Source organism: Phascolarctos cinereus, unplaced genomic scaffold (genome assembly GCF_003287225.1).
Source record: "Phascolarctos cinereus isolate Bilbo 61053 unplaced genomic scaffold, phaCin_HiC Scaffold_1;HRSCAF=81, whole genome shotgun sequence".
Lineage (NCBI taxonomy): Eukaryota > Metazoa > Chordata > Mammalia > Diprotodontia > Phascolarctidae > Phascolarctos > Phascolarctos cinereus.
The window spans coordinates 223,657,273-223,677,756 of record NW_027555514.1 but is presented as its reverse complement, the minus strand read 5'-3'; the positions used below and the strand labels follow the sequence as shown (position 1 = coordinate 223,677,756).

The 20,484-nt window shown below is 37.3% G+C and overlaps 1 long non-coding RNA gene across 3 annotated transcripts in view; it reads left to right on the top strand.

Moving 5' to 3' along the window:
• Window positions 1–20,484, top strand: part of LOC144454332 (uncharacterized) — a 64,685-nt gene that overhangs the window by 8,822 nt on the left and 35,379 nt on the right. Inside the window, exon 2 of one of the 3 annotated variants that reach the window (XR_013482724.1) lies at window positions 9,971–10,024. The exons of the other annotated variants lie outside the window; for them this stretch is intronic. This is a non-coding gene — a long non-coding RNA (uncharacterized LOC144454332). The remainder of the gene's footprint in view (window positions 1–9,970; window positions 10,025–20,484) is intronic. 3 annotated transcript variants of the gene reach the window in all.

The window sequence follows — 20,484 nt, the reverse complement described above, 5'->3', positions numbered from 1 at the left end:
GAATCTCATGCATAATGTCTCAGAGTTTTCTAGTGTTATAGGAACAATATCCCAGTCATTGACCTCATATAAGTTAGACAAGTTTTCCTTAAAAGTTATTAAGACTATCCTAAGGACTTAATTTTCTTAGAGGATTAAAGATTTAGGCTTAGGACATCACTCACTCATCACCTGAGTACAAAGCAACCACAGGGAGTGCTAGTAGCTCTATTCTAATTGGCTAGTGGATTACAACAGGCAATTTAGGCAAGGGAGCTTCACTCAGCTAAATTAATCTGATTATCCTCACTGTCTATCCCTGTAAAACATCATTCTCTTGCTACAGCTAAATAAATCCCCTTTTGTAAACCATTGAATAAACAACATATGTTTATCATTTTGTTCCAGTATTGATTGATAAATTACCAGGGGACTGACCCCAAGGCTAGCATGGTTCACAGTTGCTAAAAACTTGGGTTATACTTGTAGGCAAGATCAAGAAATACGGCATAGATGTGGGCAGGTAAGTAGATTCAGATAGACTAAATGGCTGAAACCCAATTTTATTTATTAATGCTTCAAAGTTAAAATAAAGGGAGGCTGGAGTGCCCCCAAAAGTACTTGTCTCTGGGTTCTTTAATATATTAATAAATTTTATTTTAAAGACTTGATGAATTAGCTAACTAGCTTTCCTGAAGCATTTACTGTGTACCAGACACTATGCTGAGGGCTAGGTATATAAAGAAAAGCAAAGACTATGCTTACTCTCAAGAAACTTGGAATCTAATATAGGAAACAGCATGCAAACAGCTGAGAATAGAAAAGCCCTCTTGTAGGAGATGGGATTTTTAATTGAGACTCGAAAGAAGACAGAGAATCCAGGAGGTATCTAAAAAGAAAAGAAATTTCTACGCATGGGAGACAACAAGTAAAAGTGCCAGTGGCTGGGACAGGGTAGGGTCCAAACCTAGAGCTTTGCCTCTTACCCTGAAAAGAATTTGGATCTCATTTGTGTGGCCCTGGAAAACCCCACCTTGGACTCTCCATGTATTCACCCACTAGATCAAGTAAGTCTCAGGCCTATCGACCGGTCTTTCATTATCTTTAAGCCCAATTCTCTGTTACCTTTAATCTAGCCCAGCCCTTCTTTGTCTATTTCATATGAATTGCCTCAGGCTACTTCCCACTCTTGATCTTATCTAGACCCATTCTCTTGGTCAAGGCTTTGGCCTCCAGTCACCCCAGCCTACTGGCCTCTCCCATAAAGATTTCCCCTAGACCCCCTCCTCCAGGCACCCCAGACTACTTGGCCCTAGATCTTTCCCACAGTCTTTCTGTATATCTCAATTAAGGTGCTCAGATTCAATCTAGCCCACTTGCCGATAGGAGTATCACAAATGTTCAGATTCCTTAAAAGTCTGGCCAATATGAAGGATCTTTAATAAACCTTGTCTTTGGCTGAAAGAAGGCTTAGGTCAAATTCATTCAGGCAGAACCTGCCCTGCTATTTTGGTGTCCCAGTACCCCTAAACCTCAACAGTTGGAAGATGGAATACCTAGTGTGAGGAAGAGCAAGGAATTCAGTGCCTCTAGATCATTGATTACCTGGCAGTATGGAAGGCAGAAGAAAAATGGATAGATAAGAAGGATTCAGATTATGGAAGATTTGAAAGGCCAAACTGAGGATCTTATATTTGATCCTGGAGGCAATTGGGACCTCCTGGACTTGACTGAATGAGTGGTGGTGGCATAATCAGACTTGGACATTAAGATGAATTTGACAGCCAAGTGGAAGATAGACTACAGCAAGGAGAGACTTGAGACCCAAAATCAGGCTATTGCAAGCACAGTTACCAATTCCATATCATGGGGTTTAGGGTCAGGTGCCCCTGGATCTGGAAAATCCACATAAAATTTTTTGGCCATCCCTTCATACCAGAGAGGTCTATTCCCCCCCCCCCTTTTTTTTTAAATGAGTGTTTACAATACTTTATTCTAAAATCTGGGTTAAATATTTGGTCAGAGGCTCTGTGTCATTTGCTGGCCTTCATGTGTCACCTGTATCTTCCACAAAGCTCCCCCCAAATTCCCATTCAGTTGTTTAGGCAGACCAGTGATATATCCAAACTGTGATGGGGAAAGTAGGTGATATGGGCCTGCACTAGCATGTTGGTAATATCAATGGAGGGAAAGGGGCGTGTGACATATGTTACCAAAGTAGAAATGTTGACATTTGATATTAGGGAATGAGATATTGGTATGGGGAATCAAGGATGACACCTAGGTTTAGAGCCTGGGTGACTGGGAAGAAGATGGTGGTGACCTGAAAAGTTATAGAGAAGTTAGGAAGAAGTGATAGTTTTGGGGAAAAGATAATAAGTACAGTTTTTTTATATATTAAATGTAAGCTGTCAACAACACATCAAGTTCAAAATGCCAATCTTGCCCACGCTGGAAGGTCAAGGGCTATTCATACAGCTGCTACCACTACTGATCAGCTTTCCCTTACTCTATTTCTAGCCTGAGCTAATTTCCCTCTCCTTAGGGAATCTCCTTAGTATGTGGTCCCAGTGGATCACCAAATTCATTCCGGACTTAGTGTAAAGACTTGATTAATATAGCCTACCCCAACTCAGAACTCCTGCATTCAAGAGATCTGCCAGACCCAGCCTTCCTTGTAGGTGCACACCACCATGGTGTGTGGTACTATGCTTTATTGACATTTTTTTATCAATGATTTAGATAAAGGTTGATATGGCATTCTTTAAAAATATACGGGTGATACCCATCTAGGAGGATCATTAAAACATTAGGTGATTTGAAAAGATTTCGCTGCTGGGCCAAATATGAGAGTACTTTGTAAGAATACATATGAAATAGGATTTTAGATCTCTAACTCAAAAGAAAATCAAAAGCTATCTAGTCCCAGCCACTTGTTTTATAGATAAAGAAATGGAGGTCCAGGGACATTATGTGATTTGTCTCTAAAGTTATACAGATAGTGTTAGAGGCAGGCCTTAACCCTGGTCCTCTGATGCCAGAGCCAGTGACCCTTTTTCTGTACTATATACGTGTGTGTGTGTGTGTGTGTGTGTATGTATATGTATATAGTGTGTGTCTATTGTGATTTGGGATTTTAAGGGTGCTGGGACCCCAATATCACAACACATAGGTCCTTCCCAAAAGAATTTGACTCAAGCCTTCTTTCAGCCAAAGACAAAGTTTATTAGAACATCCACCATATCGGGCAGACCCTTAAGGAATCTGAACATTAGTGACCCATTGGCTAGATTTTAAGAATCTAAGCATCTTAATGGAGACAAGATGGACTTATATACAGAAAGATCATGGAAGGGATCTAGGAGTGGCCAAGTAGTCTATGAAGTAATAGAACTCCAGAGACCTGGACCATGTGGCCAAAGGAGAATGAGGCCTAGATAGGACCAAGGGTGGGAAGTGGCCAAGGGACTTAGAGAGGTCTAGGCTAGGTTAAGGGTAACAGATTGGGCATAGCCACAATGAAAGGCTAGTTGATGGGATTATAGCCTCAGGGGAACACCAGAAATTTTGGCCGGGTGGGAAAGTCCAGGGTTTTTCCTTTTTGGGGTCTAGATACCATCCTTATCATTTGTACTTCATTGATTTCACGAGTGCAAAATAAAGAATCTGAGTTGGGAGTGAGGAGGTACGACAACAAAAATTTGAGAAAACAATCTTGTATTATAACCTACATGAGCCATATCTGAAGTATAACATTCTGCTTTTGTCATGATATTTTAGTAAGGATATTGACAAATTTGGAATGTGATAGTGAAGGGCCTTAAAGCATATTATGGTTAAAAGGCATTGGAAGGGGCATTATCCTGCAGAATAGAACAGACTTGTTAACTTTAGAGGGCAGATCTAGGAACAACATATACAAGTCGCAAGGGGGCAAATTTAAGTCTGATATAAGAAAACATTTCTAAATAACTAGAGCTATTGAGAAGTGTAATGAGCAGTCTTTGGAGGAAGTATATTCTTATCTTACTAGAATTTTTAAATCAACAAATGGAGGATCACCTTTAGGGCTATAGTAGATTGGATTCTTGTTCATCTCCAGGTTGGTCTAGATGGTCTCTGAGGTTCCTGGCTACTCTGAAATTCTGTGAACCTGCATTTATGACAAGACCTTATAGGAGCACAGTAGGCATAGATAAGTAGGAAATAACATGAAAATGTGTGAGTTCCCATGTGTGAATAAGTGGGAGGTGGGGAAGAGAGAGGAGAAACAAATTGATCTTGGGTAGTATGTAGTGGGGCAAATGTCCCAAATCTCCAACATTCTCAGCTAGAGTAAAAACAGAACAGTACCAGCCATCCAGTGGCAGCCCACTGTGAGTGAGATTGTAGCAAGCTAGCAGCTGTGAACAAGATTGCTGTGACCTGATTTTACAATTTATATACACAGGATAAAAAGTCTTTTTCCCCCTACTAGATTCAAACCTTGAATAAATTTATATGTATAGCTTTGGAAGTGTTATCTCTGTAAGTCCTCTCATAGATTTTGGAGGAATCCAAAAGTTTTGTGTTTTGTTTTTGGGGGGTTTGTTTTTGGAATATAAAACATAAAAAAAGACAATAATTGTAATAGATGCGGCAATAGTCTGTTTTTCTATAACTACAGAAAGGCATAGGGACTTGAGAGTTATTTGATCAAAATATATAACTATTTATACTCAGAGAATCTCTTTACGGATTCTCTTTCCTTCTGAGCTTTTCTTGTCTTCTCTTTATATCACCTGTGGCATGAAATTTATTCATTATGAAAGAGGCAGGCATTGTTTAATCTGTTCAGTTTTATGAACATTTATTAAGCAACTAGGTGGACTTGGCATCAGGAAAAACTGTGTTCAAATTCAGTCTCAGAAACTTATTAGGTACGTGATGCTGGGAAGTCATTTAACATCCTTCAGCCTCAGTTTTTTCGTTGGTAAAATGAAGATAATGATAGCACTTGCCACACAGAGTTATTGTGAAGATCAAATGTGATAAAATTTATAAAGAGGTTTTCAAACAGTTTGTTATATAAATGCTATTATTATAATTATCATTTTCTATTACTACTCCATGTAGGGTACTATATTAGGTATTAAGGATGCAATAATAAATCTTTCAATTAATGAGTGGTCTAGAGAGAAGAGACATATAAATAAATAACAATGATACAAGGGGGAGTGTCATATAATAAAAAAGATATTCAGACACAATTCTATCAAAAATATAAGGGTGAGGGGGAAAATTTTCATCTGGGAGGTGGGATAAGAGAAGTATTTATGTAAGAAATGGCAATCGATTTGGGCCTTGAAAGGAAGATTTCAGTGGAGCATGGTGGGAGAAAATCTATTCCCAGTATAGAAGCAGGAAGGCATATACAAGGTGGACCTAGAAATGGGTAGGATAAGAAAAGGGGATGAAGGGCAGACTAACTTAAATGGTATTTAGAGCATATCAATGGGAATAACAAGATACAAAGCTAGAAAAGTAAATTAGAACCAGATTATGGAGTACCTCAAATACCAGGATCAGAAGTTCCTACCTTATAAGCAAATGAATGGTATGCTTGGAGCAGTATTTTAATATTACTCAAGCAGTGGTGAGCAATTTGCTACAAAGAAGAGACCAGAGATAGCATTAGAACTCAACTCCTCCATTATTTGAGGCATTTAAGGTGAGGTACTTGGGCATATTCAGGATTGGAGAGAAGATGTAAAAGCACCTGGAGATCATGTTTCATTTATCTTTGTATCCTCTTATGATATATAACACAGGGCATTGTATTGAGTAATCTAATAAAGCTTTATGGAATGAGCACTGAATTAGGAGTAAAAAATCCTGGGTTCTAGTCTTGGTTCTGTGATTTATTGGTTGTGTCACCTCTGCCAAATCATTCAATCTCTCTAAAGCTCATTTGCAAATATAAATTAAGGGGATGCAAATAAATAGTCTCTAAGGGCCCTAAACAATATTGATCTTGTTTCTCTTTATATTTAAGCTGAGTCTAAATATCTGTTTCCTTCTGACTTTAAGATAGCAGTACTAATAATGGAGAGTCTGTGGAACTCAGAAGAATCTAACCTTGCCAGATCATTTAACCTTGATAAATCACTTAAACTAAGCCTCAATTTCTTCCCCTTGAAAATAGGAATAATGTCAGACTTACCTACCTCAAAATTTCAGTGGTATGAAAGTATTTGGAAAAATGTAAAACATTAAATAAATAAGGCATTACTATGACACCATTGCTTTTTCACAGAGTGAGTGCTAATTTTTAACTTACAGTACTTTCCAAACCAGAATCTTTCTTCTGTGCATGTAATCAGCTTGGTAACATGTCTTGCAAGGTCTATAATTATTTGCCAGTTTGATTCTTTGCTCCCTAGATCTCATGATGCTTTGGTTCAAAAAGAGCTGTGCCAACATTTCATCATGGCGTCACTCATCACCAACCCCAATGAACAATATATCCATTACTTAATGTTCTTAATGAATTCTTTATTCTGGCTACCCATTCCAATTTGAGCTTGTTGGACAGGAGCTACTTGGCTGTTAAGATATTTCCCTGGTCTCCAGATATACATCATATTGACAGAATGGTGGACTGTATTGAAGAGTTGATTGGTTGTGTTATAGATAAGACTTATGGAAGTCCTTAATAACTGAAAGTGATGGAGCCAAGATGGAGGAGTAATGGGCAGGACCCAGCTCAACTGTCCAAACACTTCCTTCTAAACAACTTTAAAATATTGCCTCAAATCAAATTTTGGATTAACAGAATCAGCAAAAGGTCAGAGGCGATTATTTTTTTCCAGTATAAGATAACTTGGGACATCTGCAGCAGAAGTTTGTAACACAGGGGTAGGTGCAAGCCCAGAGCACAGAAGGAGCGTGAGGGGTGAGCCTTAGAAGAGGCCATGACATCAGCATCAGTAGCTTCAGGAGCACTCAGCCCACAGACTAAAAAAGGTGTCAGAAAACTGGTCAGAAAGACATTATAGGGGAATCTTTGCTGGCACTGGGTGCAGCTGAAGTAGATTGGCAACTCCATTGCCCATAAGTAGTTCTGGGTTATAGTTCTAGGGTGGAGAGGGGTACTAGCACTTACAGCTGCAGGAGGGCAAGGACCCACAGGGATCCTAGGTAAAGACCAGAGCGCAGACAAGGAGAGCAGTGACCACATCTCTCATAGTATAACACAATCTTGGAAGCTGCAGAACTAGCTCTAAAAAACAGCAGCAGGAAAAAAAAAGCCTGAAACTTGGTATACTGCCTCCCTATCCTGAGGTAAGCAGAATCAACTTTAACATAAAGTTCAAAGTCAAGAAATAGAGTGGGCAAATGAGAAAAAAAAAGAACGTGACCATAAAAAGCTATTACGGTGGCCTTATAGTAATAAACAGAGCACTTCATTGAGTAGTCTAGTAAAGCTTTATGGAGTGAACACTGAATTGGGAGCAAAAAATCCTGGGTTCTAGTCTTGCTTCTGTAATTTTTTGGTTGTGTCATATCTGCCAAATCATTCAATCTCTTTAAAGCTCATTTGTAAATATAAATTTAGGAGATCCAAATGAATAGTCTTTAGAGCCCTAAATATTGATCTGTCTATTATTATTACAGAGAGTATTTGAATATTTAAGAAAGCCCACTTGCCCTCCAGGCACAAAGGAGGAGAAAGGAAGAAATAAGGAAGCTGATCAGTTTATTCCATAATCTGATGCTTTCACTGGCATCTGAGATCATCTAGTTTGAGCTGTTATGGCCCTGCTCTTCATCATGGCCTGGTCTTTGTGACATTCCTTAGATTTGTTGGAGAAACACTGACCTTGATTATTATCATTGTGTATCCTTCATTCCTCTTTCATTCATTCACAAATTTCAAATGAATACTTAATGTAGTCTATTTAGTCAAAACATTTAAGATATTTATAATACCTTTCAAACACAAGCTTTAGGCTAGTAGCAGATACTTGAAAAACAGCACTAGAACAATGGCCAAATATGGTGCCTGGGGCTTCTCTGTTGCTTCATTAATCCTTGCAGCCTTTATCCCAGCTGTGGGGAACTTTTTCATGTTGGAAGACTGCATTAATATTTAGCTGTGATCAAATAAGGCCATATTCAAGAAACTTCAATTAGATATACTTAAAAATGTATGTTATTTTGTAAAAATCTAACTACTATGCACAATTTTTTTATTAATTTATTTTGATTTATCAGCAATCACTTCCGTAAGCTTTTGAGTTTTAAATTTTTCTCCCCTTCCCTCCCCACTTCCCTCCCCAAGACAGTGCGCAATCTGATATAAGACATACACCACACACACACACACACACACACACACACACACACATATATATATATATATATATTCCTATTAAACATGTTTTTACATTAGTGATGTTGTAAGTAAGAATTAGAACCAATAGGAGGAACCACCAGGAAGAGGAAACAAAACAAAACAGAATTAAAAAAAAAGCAAATGGTATGCTTCAATCTGCATTCAAACTCCACAGTTCTTTCTTTGGATGTGGATAGCATTTTTCATCATGAGACCTTTGAAGATGTCTTAGGTCCTTGCATTGCTGAGAAATGCTAAATCTATCAAAGTTAGTCATCACACAATGTGGCTGTTACTGTGTACAATGTTCCCTGGTTCTGCTCACTTCACTTAGTCTTTCAAGGTTTTTCTGAAGTCCCCCTGCTCATCAATTTTTTCTTTTTTTTCCTTTTTTGGCTAGGCAATAGGGTTAAATGACTTGTCCAGGGTCATACAGCTAGTAAGTGTTATGTATTTGAGGTCAGATTTGAACTCAGGTCCTCCTGAACCCAGGGCCAGTGCTCTATCCACTGTGCCATCTAGCTACTCCATCATCATTTCTTATACCACAACAGTATTCCATTACATTCATATACTACAACTTGTTCAGCCATTCCCCAATTGATGGGCATCCTCTGAATTTCCAATTCTTTGACACCACAAAAAGGGCTGCTATAAATATTTTTGTGCATGTGGGTCCTTTTCCCATTTGTCTGATCTCTTTGGGATACAGCCCTAGAAGTGCTATTGCTGAGTCAAAGGGTATGCAAATTTTTAGAGCCCTTTGGGCATAGTTTCAAATTGCTCCCCAAAACAGTTGGATCAGTTCACAACTCCACCAACAATGCATTAGTGCTCCAATTTTCCCACATCTTCTCCAACATTTATCGTTTTTCTGTTTTGTCATGTTGGCCAATATTATAGGTGTGATGTGGTACCTCAGAGTTGTTTTGATTTGCATGTTTCTAATCAACAGTGATTTAGAGCATTTTTTCATGTGACTATAGATGGCTTTAATTTCTTCATCTGAGAACTGTCTGTTCATATTCTTTGATCATTTATCAACTGAGGAATGACTTCTTTCTTATAAATTTGACTTAATTCTATATATATTTTAGAAATAAGGCCCTTATCAGAGGCACAGGTTGTAAAAATTCTTTCCCAGTTTTCTACTTTCCTTCTAATCTTGGTTGCATTGGCTTTGTGCAAAAACTTTTCAATTTATTGTAATCAAAATTATCCATTTGCATTTTGTAATGTTTTCTGTCTCCTGTTTGGTCATGAATGCTTCTATTCTCCATACATCTGATAGGTAAATTATTCTTTGCTTTCCCAGTTTACTTATAGTATCAGCTTTTATATCTAAATCATGAACCCATGTTGACTTTATTTTGATATATGGTGTAAGATTTTAGTCTATACCTAGTTTTTGCCATATTCTTTTCCAGTTTTCCCAACAGTTTTTGTCAAATGGTGAGCTCTTATCCCAGAAGCTGGGGTCTTTGAGTTTATCAAATAGTAGATTACTATAGTCGTTATATGTACTTAATAATTTTAAAAACTGAAAAATTTTTGTTAATTTTAAAGTTAACTAACCTTTTAATGACTCTGTTATATCTGCTTTTTCTTGGAAAGCATTGGAGTATTTGGTTGCAGGATGGAGTTCTGCAGTTTCATTTGCTCCTGTAGGTGGGTATCAGTCATTTGTAACCTTCATGGCATCTTGATTTGGGTTAGAAAGGAGAATGTAGATTTACAGCAATAAGTGGTGGAAAAGCAAGAAAGCATTTTGGGGGGATTTTGCCAAAGGTGCAGGTATTCTACTGCATTTTTCCATATTTCAATTGGATCTTTCTTAGCACCAAACAATTACTTTAAAATGTCATCTACTAAGAGCTCAATCAATTCCATCTATAGTTCTCTAGGTACCTTGGTGATATCAACTAGGTGAGGCTGAAATGCTAATTTGAGTGTGATGTCAAGATTCTCAGTCAGTGAGCCTTTCATTGTAGGTCTATAACAGTAATGTATTTTTTAAATGGCTCACATATCATCCTGCTCATTAATGACCTTTGCTACCTGGGGAAAATTTTCATCCAAAATTTCCTTTTGAAAAAGAAGTGTTTTGAAAAAAAAAAAAGGTGTTCTTGAAATGCTTGGATTTTTGCCACACATCATGTATAGACTTAGCCTTACCTTGCCAAGAAATATTCAAGTCATTTAAATTTGACATGACATCACACAGAAATGCAGCATTCCTATAGAAATCTTTCAATAATTCACAATGCTGATTCTGTTCTTCATAAAGTTTAATTATCTGTTCTCACAGAGACAAAATTTTGGCTAACACCTGTCCCTGCAATAGCCAATACCCTTTAGAATGATAAGGCAAATCTACACTGAATACCTCATCATTCAACTTCAACATGTTATGAAACTAACAATGCTGTGTTGCATTTGCACAGATACAGTTAATAATACTTATAACATTGCAAAGTGTCACTTAAAATAGTAGCTTTAGCACAAAGATTTTACTGATGCAAGATACAATGAAAGAAATGAGAGAATCTGGATCAGTTAAGTAAAAAAAAGAGGTATTAACAGATCCAGATGCTTTCATTGATATATTATTGGGGTCTAAGCATCCTACAACTTCAACAGTGCATTCTTTCATAATGCCTACATCACTGAATGGCTTCCCTTTTTTCCTGAGTATATAAGCTATTTTATAAGTTGCTTCAGTGGCATTATTTTCAGGTCTTATTGATGCTTGAAAGAATTGTCTTTGCTTTTGCTTTTTGTTTTTTTGTTTTCTTTGTTTTTGCAAGCCAATCAGGGTTAGTGACTTGCCCAAGGCAACACAGCTAGTTAAGTCTCAAGAGTCTGAGTCTGGATTTGAACTCAGGTCCTCCTGATTCCAGGGCCAGCACTCTATCCATTGTACCACCTACCTATCCTCACTTTTCATCTTTTAATTTCTGCAATACAATCTTTCATACCTCTCCCTCTAATTTGAAATATTTGTGGTCCTTATAAGTGTTATAATGCTGATGAGCACTGAATTTCTTTAATGTTGATATTGCAGTATCACAAAACAAGCAAATCATCTTATCTTTAGCAGAAACAAGATAATATTGCAATTCCCAATCCTCATTAAAAAAAAATCTGTTTTCTTCCTTCAGCATTCTCTCAGTTTTCTTTGACATGATGAAATGTTAAACAGATAGAATTTCAAAATATTGTTGAGCTATGCAGCTATTCACAAATTCTACTTCAAACAGAAACACAGTGCACCATTATCAAAAGCTGATAACAGATTGGCATACTCAACTCCCATGAACTCTTGATGACCAGCCAAGTGTGGTAGTAGTGCCAGTCAGGCAGGGGGAGTTAGAACTGAATAATGAGCAGAGCAGCCATCAATTTAGTCCTTATGGCTTACTAATATTCTAAATGTGCCAGTCAATCTGGGAGGATTATTTCATTGAAACTTATTTTATTCTTTGGTATCTAAAATATGTTCATTTAAAAAAAATAAAAATAAAAAATATGAACAAAAAGGCATTAATAATAGAATTTGTTCTGTAAGATTTAGATTCAGTCAAAAGGCTGCACTTAAGGAACTGGAAGGCCATATGTGGCCTTAAGGTCACAGTTTTCCCACTCCTGATTTATGCATTGTACTAGTACATCTACTTCTTTTACCTTCTTTACTACAAGTTGAGTATGGTATTTACTCCTTCCATATTCTACCTCTCTTTTCTTCTCTACAGGAAAGGAAAAAGGGGCAACTATGCTATGTCATTACCAATTTGACCCCAAATACATAGGCTAAGAGCTTTATTGCATGTCCATCCACACATTCTACAATTCTTGTGTTCCAGCTTGTCATTCTCTTTTGTTATTCTATTCCATGAATAAGCTGACAGGCCTATGAGACCTACCAGGTGTTCTAGAGAAGTATACTCTGCCAAATGATCTAGAAATTCTATTTAAAATTTATTTCAGCATTGTTTCCTCCCAGACCAAACTGGATCTCAATGGAAAAAAATGGATTAATTTATGCATAAAAAAAACCTCATGCAATGATACTTAGCATTTGAATTTAAGCATACAGCTTCCTATGAGTGAATATCATAGTAACATATCTCTGCTTTGATATGCTGATAAATTCACAAGCTAAAAGTTACTGTCCTCTAATATGATAATTATGGAATCAATGTCATGCTCTAATTTCTTAATAATAGAAGCTGCTTTTGCTTGATGGGTTGCAAAGTTATAGAGAAGTCTTTTTAAAATTAGTTGAGTCTATGTGACAAAGACTAATATCTACTCCAGTTGTTTGCAAAATATAGTTAGTTGGGCAATTAGCCCATTAGGATTTGATAATATATAGCCAAATGAAATCTTAGCAGTCTTTTGGTCCATTTCTTTAATTTTACATATAAGGAAAACAGGCCCAGAGAAGTTGAGTGATCTTTTCAAGGTTACATAAATAAAAGCAGCAGGGCTGAGATTTGAGCCCATGCTCCCTAACTCCATATCCAAGGCTCTTTCACCCGAACAATGTAGTCCTCCTAATTCAACAGATAAAGGAATTGAAGCCCAGAGAGGTTATGACTTGCATAAGATCATACAGGTAGTAAGTAAGTAGCAGAGAGAATATCAAAACCTAAGTCTTCATACTCCAAATTCAATGTGTAACTGCTAAAATAAGGTTCTCACAATTGAAACTTATATAATTATCCTCCCTCCAAATACACACACACACACACACACACACACACACACACACACACCCCTCAATAGTATCCTTATTAAGACCTACAAAGTACGAGAGGAAAAGAAAGCCATCTCCATGAAATTTTGTTATGGTTTTAAGTCTGAAGTCTTCAGATACCTCTCTTTGGGAATACACAGAGTAAATTCAATTGGTACAGCTTTGATTTTTAGCCCAAGGCTGACTCTGATTATCACTTTCATCTTTACTTTTTCCTACACTTCTGTGTGAGAGCTCAAGGATGCTATTTGTCATGAATAAGAAACTGATGTAGACACCTATGAATAATCACATTCTCCATAATGATTACACAAGGTGGAAAAAACCCAGGACCAAAAATTCTGGGTACCTCAGCTAAACTGATTTTTCCATCATGAACCTTTTCTTCCCTACACTCAGTCTACTTATTCTTCCCACACATTCCTTTTAACCCCAATGTTGTGGCAGGGCAAATAAAACCTTAACTGTCACAATGCTTTCCATAATGTCTAGTCTTTGTTTTTCTATACTCCTATTAATAATGTATACAAGAATCTGTTTGTTTCTTAGAATTTTGTAATTGCTAGCATTGTCCTTCACTCTGAGGAATATAAATAATTGATATTGTTTACTATAGAATATGTACATGCATATACATTTATACATAGCTATATTAATAATTAAGACCTCTTGGTATCTTTATGTAATAGAAGTTTATTCTCTCTACCATATGAATTATGAGCTAGGATTCCCGTTTTGTATTTCTAAGAGGGGAGGAGGAGGATGAGGGCCTGCAAGCATCTTAGTAAGGCTATTGATTTCTGTCTCTGAGACAACAATGTGAGGCCATCCTACAGGCACCAATCACATAATTTAAATATACACACACACACACACACACACATACACACACACACACACACACATATATATATATATACACGCACACACACATATGTATATATGTATGTATCTTTTGTTTTTGCTAGGCAATGGGGTTAAGTGACTTGACCAGGGTCACACACCTAGTTAGTGTCAAGTGTCTTGTCTGAGACTGGATTCGAACTCAGGTCTTCCTGACTCCAGGATCAGCGCTCTATTCACTGTGCCACCTAGCTGCCCCAAAAAATAACTTTTGACTAACATTTTCTGTTGCTTACATCCCCATAGTTATCCCAAGTATTCCTCCCTTTTCCTTCCCAGAAAGCCATCCCATATGACAAATAGTATTTTTTAGAGATAAAAAAGCACAACTGATCTATATGTTGAAAAAGACCAAAAACATGTGCAATGGGCAAAACCTGTAGACCTCCCATCTCCACTAAGAGGTAGGTTTGAGGTGTCTTCTCATATGTCATCATCCAAGTCCTATTTGATGTTTATAACTTTGTTACATTTATTTTTTTAATTTTGATACATTGTTGTTCTATTATATTGCTGTAGTTACTGTATATATTGTTTTCTTGGTTCTGCTTACTTTACTCAGTTCAGTGGAACCTTTCTTAAGACAACAAATATGTATTTAAAACCAAGAGCAAGCATTATCTGTAATGAGGATAAGCTAGAAGCCTTCCTAATAATATTGGGAATGAGCAAGGATATCCATTAGCACCACTATAATTTAATATTGTACTAGAAATACTAGCTATACCAAGAAGAGAAGAAAAAGATTAAAAAAAACAGATAATAAGGAAGCAAAACTATCAACTTTTTCAGATAATATTGTGGTACATTTTGAGAAACCTAGAAAATCAACTAAAAACAAGTTGAAAAAACAACTTCAGCAAAGTTTTAGGATATGAAATAAATTCTTATTAATCATCAATGTTTCTATATACTATCAACAAATCCATCAGGAAGAGACAGAGAGAGAAATGTCATTTCAAATACTGGAAGACAATATAAAACACTCGGGAGTCTATATGTCAGGAAAAACCCAGAAACTATAAGAACACAATTACAAAACACTTTATATAAATACAATCAGATCTAAGCAATTGGAGAAACATTAATTGCTCATGGGTAGGTAGAGCCCACATTAAAAAAAATGACAATTCTATCTAAATTAATTCACTTATTCAGGTCCATGCCAATCAAACTACCAAAAATTAATTTGTTCACTTACAAAAAAATTATAACAAAATTCAATTTGTCAAGAATAACACAGACATCAATGAAAAAAAATGTAAAAGAAGGTGGCCTAGCAATACCAGATCTTAAACTTATAAAGAAGCAATCATCAAAACAATCTATTACTGGTTAAGAAATAGAGTGGTGGGGGGGCGGAGCCAAGATGGCAGAGTGAAAGCAGTGACTTGCTTGAGCTCTCCTCCAAACCCCTCCATATACTCATAAAAAATGGCTCTAAACAAATTCTGAAGCAGCAGAACCCATAAAAACACAGAGTGAAACAAATTTCTAGCCCAAGACAACCTGGATGATTGATCAGAAAGGTGTATCTCGCTGGGCGGGGAGTACAGCGCAGCAAACCTGGAGCAGGCTTCAGAGGACTGAATCATGGGCAGCTGTGGAGGTTTCCAGACTCCTCAATCTACCAATGCCAAAGACAACTTAGAAGGTCAGTGGGAAAAGTCTGTTTCTGTCGGTGCTGAGAAAGGAAGGTGGGGTTTCAGCTCCATTCCACAAGAGCATGGCCCTGGTGGGGGGGGGCAGCTGCTTCCTGAGCTTCTGGCCCACAGACTGAGGGGGAATCCAGTGGCTGATCAGAGAGGGATCACAGTGATCTCTTTGCCAGTGCTGAGGCAGGAATCTCTTGCTTTGCCCATGTTTAGATATGGGTCACAGTTCTGGGCGGCAGTGCTGGGGTGAGGAGGAGCGCTGGCATGGTGGAGCTTGTAGTGGCTGTAGAGAGAAAACCTTCCTCATAGTTCCAGGACAGAAAGGAGTGCTTGTGGTCACTAATAGACCAGAACACCTTGCCCCTTATCATACCACCTTGGAAGAACTAACAATTTACAGGTCCCTACAAGCATCTCTGAAAACAGCTGTACAAACCCCCCAAAGCTTGGGACAGTACATTCTCCACATTGGAAGCAGATTCATACCTTAACAAAGAGTTTAAAACTCAAGTAACTGCCGGGATCATTAGCAAGCAGTGCAAAAAGAGTCAGACTATATTATGTTACTTTGGTGAAAAAGAAGATCAAAATATACAACCAGAAGAAGACAACAAAGTCAAAGCTCCTACATCCAAAGCCTCCAAGAAAAATATGAATCAGTCCCAGGCCTTGGAAGAGCTCAAAAGGGAACTTGAGAAGCAAGTAAGGGAAGCAGAGGAAAAACAGAGAGTGATGCAAGAAAATCATGAAAAACAAGTCAACAGCTTGCTAAAGGAGACCCCCAAAAAATACTGAAGAAAATAACACCTTAAAAAATAGCCTAACCCAAATGGCAAAAGAGGTCCAAAAAGCCAATGAGGAGAAAAATGCCCTAAAAAGAAAAATTGGCCAAATGGAAAAGGAAGTCCAAAAACTTACTGAAAAAAATACTTCCTTAAAAATTAGAATAGAGCAATTGGAAGATAGTGACTTTATGAGAAATCATGTCACAGTAGAACAAATCCAAAAGAATGAAAAATTAGAAAACAATGTGAAATATCTCATTGGAAAAACAACTGACCTGGAAAATAGATCCAGGAGAGAGAATTTAAAAATTATTGGACTATCTGAAAGCCATGATCAAAAAAAGAGCCTAGACATCATCTTTCAAGAAATTATCAAGGAAAACTGCCCTGATATAGTAGAACCAGAGGGCAAAATAGAAATTGAAAGAATCCACAGATCTCCTCCTGAAAGAGATCCCCAAAGGAAAACTCCTAGGAATATTGTAGCCAAATTCCAGAGTTCCAGTCAAGGAGAAAATATTACAAGCTGCCAGAAGGAAACAGTTCAAGTACTGTGGAAACACAATCAGGATAACACAAGATTTAGCAGCTTCTACATTAAAGGACTGCAGGGCATGGAATATAATATTCCAGAGGGCAAAGGAGATAGGATTACAACCAAGAATCACCTACCCAGAAAAACTGAGTATAATCCTTCAGGGGAAAAAATGGTCATTCAGTGAAATAGAGGACTTTCAAGCATTCTTGATGAAAAGACCAGAGCTGAATAGAAAATTTGACTTTCAAATACAAGACTCAAGTGGAACATGAAGAGGTAAACAGGAAAGAGAAATCATAAGAGACTTATTAAGGTTGAACTGTTTACATTCCTGTAGGGAAAGATGATATTTACAACTCATTAGACCTTTGTTAGCATTAGGGTAGTTGGAGGGGGGAAAATTATATGTATGTATGTATAGATAGATAGATAGATGGATAGATGGTACACGGTGAGTTGAAGATTAAGGGGGTCATATCTGGAGAATAAAATTAAGGGATGAGAGACGATTATACTTGGAGAAGAAGAAAGGGAGAGGTAGAAGGGGGTAAATTATCTCACAAAAAAACCCAGAAAATAAAAGTCTCTTACAGCACAGGGGAAATGGGGGGAAGGTGAAAGGGAATGAGTGAAACTTATTCTCATAGGATTTGGTTGAAGAAGGGAATAACATACACATTCAATTGGGTATGGAAATCTATCTTACCCTACAGGAAAATAAGGGGAGAAGGGGACAAGAGAGCAGGGTGATGATAGAGAGGAGGGCAGATTGGGAAAGGAGGTAATCAGAAGCAAATACTTCTGAGGAGGGACAGGGTCAAAAGAAAGAACAGAATAAATGGAGGGGCAGAATAGGATTAAGGGAAGTAGAGTTAGTTTTTCACAATATGTCTACTATGGACATGTTTTGCATAAATACACGTGTATACCCTATATTGAGTTGCTTGCCTTTTCAATGAGGGTGGGTAGAAAGGGAGGAAGGGAGAAAATTTGGAACCCAAAGTTTTAAAAACACATGTTTTAAAAGAAATGTTTTCACATGCAACTAGGAAATCAGAAATACAGGAAATGGGGTACAGAAGCCTATCTTGCCCTACAGGAAAATAGAAAGGGAAGGGGATAAGAGGGGGGCTGGGAGATAGACGAGAAGGCAGACTAGGGGAAGGGATATTCAGAATGCATGCCATCTTGGGGTGGGGGAAGGGGTGATATGGGGTGAAAATTTGGAACTCAAAATCTTGTGGAAGTGAATGTTGAAAACTAAAAAGAAATAAATTTATATTGAAGAAAAGAAAAGAAAAAGAGAAATAGAGTGGTGGATCAGTGGAATAGATTAGATACAAAATACACAGGAGTGAATGACTACAGTAATCTAATGTTTGATAAACCAAAAGAACCAATTGAGATAATAACTCAATATTTGTCAAAAAGTGCTAGTTTAGCAGAAACTAGGTATAAACCAACATCTTGCACCATATACCAAGCTAAGGTCAAAATGAGTACATGATTTAGACAGAAAGAGTGATGTCATAAGAAAATTAGAGGAGCATGGAATAGTTTAGCTATCAGATCTATGGATAAGGAAGAATTTTGACCAAATAAGAGCATTATGAGATATAAAATGGATAATTTTGATCGTATTAAATTAAAAAGATTTTTGCACAAACAAAACCAATACAACCAAGATTAGAAGGAAAACAGAAAACTGAAAAAAATATTTTACAGATGATTTCTCTGATGAAGGTGGTATTTCTCAAGTATGTAGAGAACCGAGTCAACTTATGTAAAAAAAGTCATTCCCCAATTGATAAATTGTTAAAGGATATGAACAGTTTTCAGAAAAAGTCAAAGCTACATATAATTATATAAAATTCTCTATATCATTATTGATTACAGAAATGCAAATTCAAACAAGTCTAAGGTACCACCTCACACCTATCAGATTGGCTAATATAACAGAAAAGGAAAGTGACAGGTGTTGGAAGGGATGTGGAAAAATTGGGACACTAAAGCACTGCTGCTGTGGAGTTGTGAACTGATCCAACCATTTTGGAGAGCAATTTGGAAATATGCCCAAATGGCTGAAAACTGTTCATACCCTTTGACCCAACAATACCACGACTAAGTCTCTATCCCAAAAAGAGCAAAGAAAAACTGAAGGATTTAGCTAATCTCAGCAATATAATTATCTGGTTGGTAGTTGTCCTTTGTTTTTGAAGAGGACCAAAATGATATCCCTATGAGTCAAGGTACAGTGTGTCCAACTGTGGCTAATCAGACCAATTCAAGCTTGGAAGGCTCTACCATAGGTTGGGCACAAATAGTCCACATGAATATTTGCAGTGGAGATGTCTTTAAATTTGTACATCTCATGTTTCTTTGGAGCTACTACAATTCTACTTTGCTCATAGAACACAGTGCCTTCTTTGATGCAAACATACAATATTGGATAGTCCTTTGCCAGTATCTCCCATGTTATGCAATCAATTCTAAATTCTTCAGAGAGACCTGAGAGGGTCCTTGTATTGCTTCTTCTGACAATCATGTTAGCACCTGCCTTGCATGAGTTCTCTGTAAAATAGTCTTTTAGGCAAATGCATATTTGGCATGTGAAGAACATGGCCAGCCTATCAGAGTTGTGCTCTCTATAATAGAATTTGAATGCTTGGCAGTTTAGCTCAGTAAAGGACCTCAGTGTCTGGTATCTTACCTTGCCAGGTGGTCTTCAGAATCTTTTTAATACAATTCAAATGGGAGTGATTCAATTTCCTGTCATTGCATTGGCTCACTGTCTAGATTTCACAGGCATGCAACAATGAAGTCAATACAATGGTTCTGTAGGCCTTCAGTTTGGGAGGTAGTGTAATACCTTTTCTCTCCCACACTTTTCTTTGGAGCTGCCCAAATACTGAGCTAGCTCTGGCAAAGCATGTGTCAACTGCATTATTTATGTGTACATCCATGAAAAGTGTACTGCCAAGGTAAATGAACTCATCCCCATTATTCAAAATTTCTCCATTTATTGTAATCCATGGTTCTGCATATGGATGGTGTGGTGCTGGCTAGTGGAGAACCTATGTTTTTTGGTATTAATTGTTAGGTCAAAATGATCAAAGGAAGCAGGAAATCAAGCTATACTTTGTTGCATCTTATCTTCAGAAGCTCTATTGAGTGCACAATTATCTGCAAACAAAACGTCATGCACCAACTCTCTCTTCATTTTCGTCTTGGCTTATAGCCTTTTCAAGTTAAATAACTCACCATCAGTGCAATATCTGACCTTCATGCTGTTTTTGAAGTTGTCTGACAATATTGCTGAAAAGATCATTCTAAGAAGCATGGAAGCAACTACACAGCCTAGCTTCATTCCATTGGTAACTGAGAAAGCATGAGAACATCATCCCTTATACAGAACCTGTTCAAGTATGCCATCTTGGAACTGGCATACAAACCGATGAACTTCTCTGAGCCACCAAATTTGACCATAA